Raw genomic sequence first — 4,934 nt, forward strand, 5'->3', positions numbered from 1 at the left:
AACGTCGATGTGCTCTGTCATAGAATAAGAGTCCATTCCTCCACCATTCATTTATTCTAGTGATATTAACGAACTCACAGGGTGTTTTTGCTGATGTCTGACTAATGCAAAAGGAGTGGCGTGTCAGAACCTTATAAGCATGAATGAGATCGTCTTCGGGATCCCTGTAATTTTCAGCTCTCCTGTTTTCTAAGAAGAGAGTGTCACATTACGAAAACAATGCCAAGCATGCAGCGGATCAGGCGTTAGAGTGCACGCAAAGTGTGTATTCCCCAACAGCTGGTGTATCTGTGGACCAATGAATATCCCCCTTTATAACCTCTGTGCTGAGTCATGGATACTTCTTACACAAATACTGATATGCTGCTTATTCCTGTGCACAGCCTTAACAAATGCTGTCATGGGTCGGGAATTTATACGCTTGGAGGGAGAACAATTTTGTTTGGATTCACGAGAGATTCTGTGGAAATAGCTTTTGAACCAGGCACCAGAATTGACAATCTCATGAATCTATGGATAATGCATGTCAGCGGAGGACTATTCAAGTTGGTAGACGCTCTGTAACGCTGTGGGGCGTGTGCAGTTGGAGTGGTATGGGATTCCTGATACCTCTAGATACGACTCAGTCAGATGACAAGTACGTAGGCGTCCTGTCTGATCACCTGCATCCATTCATGCCCTTGTGCATTCCTACGGACTTGGGCAATTCCAGCAGGACAATGCGACACCCCACAGTCTAGAATTGCAGAAGAGTGGTTCCAGGAACACTTTTCTGAGTTTAAAAACTTCCGCTCTCCAGCAAACGCCCAATACATGAACATTATTGAGCATATCTGGGATGCCTTGCAATGTGCTGTGCAGAAGAGATCTCCACTCCCTCGTACCCTTACGGATTTACGGCCAGCTCTGAAGTATTCATAGAGTCAATTCCATCCATCAGTACTTCAAACGTTAGTAGAGTCCATGCCACGTCGTGTTGCGGCACTTTTGCGTGCTCGCAGAGGCCCTACGCGAAATTAGGCAGGTGTACCAGTTTCTTTGGCTCTTCTGTCTATTTTATTGCCATTTTTTCAGGTCCTCCTTCTTTCTTTGTCACTCTCGTTGTTAACTTTTCTCCTTGCCTGCATACTATGAAGCATTGCGTTTGTCAGCTAAGTTCTCCTTGGAAAACGTTTTAATCTTGTTGAGAATATCCAACAAGGACATTCTTAATTCTTCCGCAAAAGGTATCTTCAGGACCATCGATATTTCCTGTTACCTTAACCTTGTTTCCTTCACTTCCCGTTTGGTAATTTTTAGTCTCCTGAAAGCTTTTTTATTTTTTCTTTATTTCTTCTATTATAAAGTTGACTGCACTTTGTAAATGCATTGTACTGTAATTCACGTTAGTGTTAGAAATTTTTATTCCTCGTCTCGTTCGAAGAATTCTTCTCTTACATTCACACTATTATCCCAGCAGAACTTCCACTCCGCAGCGCAGTCCTTGGAAGCTCCTTTCGGTACATTCGTCAGTTCTCATGACGAATTGTCATGAATGCTATGAATTGGTGCGAAGTGACGTTCTTGCAACACTAATTTTAATTATGAAAATAAGAAAAAGCTACATGGACCAATTGCAGGTGAGTAGGGTTCTGGTGAAGTTATAATTTTGATTTATGGCACATAAAACTGCGAGTTTTCCTGCCAAAACTGTGGTTCCTTTTTGCCAAATTTTGTCGCGGTACCTTTTCAAAACGCTTGCATGTTGAATCCTATTCACTGATACCGAGGCAACAAATTCCAAAACCACGAAACCAATTACATCGAAACGAACTGTGGCAATAATTTTACATAAGATTCAAAATTTCTTGTTGCTTTGGAGAGAGGAGAGTATTTGCTACCTCACTGTGAAGATACTTTTGTCGCATCTTTTGTTACAATACTCCTTCCCTGTGGTGACTCTTCCCATGAATGTTTCGTCATCGTCGGCAAGCAGTTTGCTTCAATAGTTCATTTGATGTTCCTTCGGAATTTGTTAACGTCTGAAATTTTCTTTTAAAATTTTATTATATTAATAATGGAGATTTGAGACTATGAGAAACGCACCAGATAAAATGACACACTGAGGCAAACGCAACACGTTGAGGCAGATCTGGGGTCGCCTTCAATTGACTGACCACTTTTATTCATAAAAACCATTTGCAAGATTTTTCGAGTGAAAGTTTCATCTTCGTAACCTAATGTTACGGTAGATGCAATGTTGACAAAGGCACGTCGTTTGCACGCCTCATTGCTGCGTTAAAAACTTTTCAGATTTTTAAAAGAGATTCCATGTGTAGAGATGCGATTTCCTCAGCAGCACGCTCTGCTGTCAGTGACCAAAACTGCTCAAAATCCTCAGCTTCTACTTTACGGAAGAATTAAGACTCCAAAGCCCATTTTCTTAGATGAAGCTTGTACGACTGACCCATTACTGCCAACCTGCAGATGCAGCACCACTCGACCTCTTCCGACTGATGGTTATGAAAGCTCAATAGTCTTTCCTTATCTGCTATTGATTTCTGCACTACAGCGCTCCACTTTCAAGCACCTCTATGATAAATTGGGTAATAATTAGGACAACTGGGTAACTGACATCCCATCTCCGGACAATCCAAGCCAAGACACGCTCCCGACTCCGCTTCCTCAAACTCCTCTCAGGCCGCACATGGCGTCTGGACACCTCCACCATTCTCCACGTCTGTAAATCTCTCATCAGCCACATCCTTTGTTATGCCCACCGCAGCTAGATCTCCGCCCCTCCTACCTACTACAAGTCTCTTGAAATCCTGGAAGCCTTGCACTCCACCTTGCCTATCACATCCGTCTGTCATTCCTCACACGGATCCTCTACGTCTTAACTTCTTTCCCACACCTCCTCCACTTCCTTGAACAGATATGGATCCTTAACACCTCCCATAAACTTGATCCCATCCTTTCTCACCCCAATCTGCTGTCATGCCTGTACTTCTGCATCCCAGCCGCTCTCCATCTTACCACACTTCACACACTGGTTCAAGGTGGCTTCCGCCAACTCCCCCTCCTGGTTGATGCCCTTGTTCCCTCCACCTACCCCTCCCACCAGATTTGATCCTCCACTTCCTCCTCCTGAGATTTCCCTCCTTGGGCTCCCTCTTTCCCTTCACTCCCTCCTTCCTTCCCCCTCTTCTGTCCTTCTCCTCCCTCCCCGGGCTTCCACATCCCACCATACCCTCTCCCCTCCCCCTCCCTTCTTCTCTCCCCCTGGCATCCTACCTATCTCCCTCCTACCCTCCCCTGTTCCATATGGCACCCCCTCCTCCACCCTCTATTGTGAAATAGTGTGTTTAGTGTGCAGAAGATCGTCACCCATGTGCTACAGTGTCTAAGTCCGTCGGTGTTTCTTCTTCAGTGCTCCTTCGTTCGCGTGTGAAACTTTTTGTCTACGTTTGTGTGCAGTGCTGAAGTTACTTGTACCACCAGTGACTTTCGCGAACGCCTTCTATTCGTTTCTTATGTATGTCACCTGTTTTTACCATTCATGTATGTCTGTTTTTCTTTCTCCGTGTCTTTTATCTGTTATTCTGTGGCCAAAGAGCGGTGTAGATAGGCCGCTGCCGGCCTACCTTTTGTAAGGTGTTAAAATAACAATAAAGAAAACAAATGCCATAATACACCCTTGAAGATAACACAATCAAATAGATGTTCGCAATGGGTGTAAATGGTTCAATGTACTTCGTGTATTCGAACAACGACGAAACTCAACACGAATTCGATTGACCTAATAAGAATTTTGTGTAGCGTAGACCGAGAATAACACTCATCATTGCACTGTTATGTCTTACTTCCAAGTTCTCCGAATACTCCTATGATGTGGTTAAATTCTAACCTAACAGTAGAAAATATCAGCTAATTTTACTTACGAACTATAGAAAATTATCAACGAAGATTCTGAATCGCTACCGACAGATAAAACACGGTTCGTGATGTTTATTTCCAATCTTTCGTCGCGCCAACGGTTGCTAAAAGCTGCACGCAGTGTAGCAGCCCCGGTGCACATATTTTTTAATTTGTATATAAGTGTTCTATGATTTTTCTGTTGACACCTTCCACATCATAGCTTTTATAGTGGATATGATCTCTGGACCAAGGAACTAATAATGGTGGAGAAAAGGCGTTATTGCTTTAATTTACTGTTGTGATTTGGTGAACATACTGTTCCACATCTGCTGGTAGCATTTATGACTGGGTGTTCTGAAGGTACAAAACAGTGACTTTATTACTCCTGTGAGTTCTTTAAGTTTACGTTACCTAGCAGCACTTAGGTAGCATGTCGGATTGCTGGTCAAACGTTTCCGGGGAAGGTTTTACGCTTCACCTTTTCATCATCTCAAAGTACTATTGTCTAGAGCTCACGTTACAAGAACTGCGAACGAAAAAGCGTCAGTATAGCAAATGTCGTTCTATGCGTGAGTGTAAATGAAACATAATGGAAGAACATCAAAGGCTCTAGTGATACAGCACACTGTCCTGACACTAATTTTGAAGCAGAGCATGACAAATTTCACGTTATTTTTCAGTTAGTTTAGAATTATTTATTTAGCCTGAGTAACGTAGTTTGCTATCAGGTTGGAGTTACTCTGTCGAGGAAAACGGAAGTGCGATAATGAATATAGTAACTCAATATACGGAACAGTGTTTTTAACGGTGTGTGATGTACTTGTCAGTTATGATCGTCTGTATGAATTAGCCATTTGATGTAGTACAGCAACGCTGTCAGAACCTTGAAGAAGTTTTCGAATACTTCACATTATTCTATTTTCCTACTAATTTTTCTCTCAGATGTTTTATAATTACAGTACTACTCTCCACCGTAGTAAAAAGAACAATACTCATTATAAGTAATTTAATTAATGTCACATACAAAAACTTTCACA

The sequence above is a fragment of the Schistocerca piceifrons genome, chromosome 1 (assembly GCF_021461385.2).
Source record: "Schistocerca piceifrons isolate TAMUIC-IGC-003096 chromosome 1, iqSchPice1.1, whole genome shotgun sequence".
Classification (NCBI taxonomy): domain Eukaryota; kingdom Metazoa; phylum Arthropoda; class Insecta; order Orthoptera; family Acrididae; genus Schistocerca; species Schistocerca piceifrons.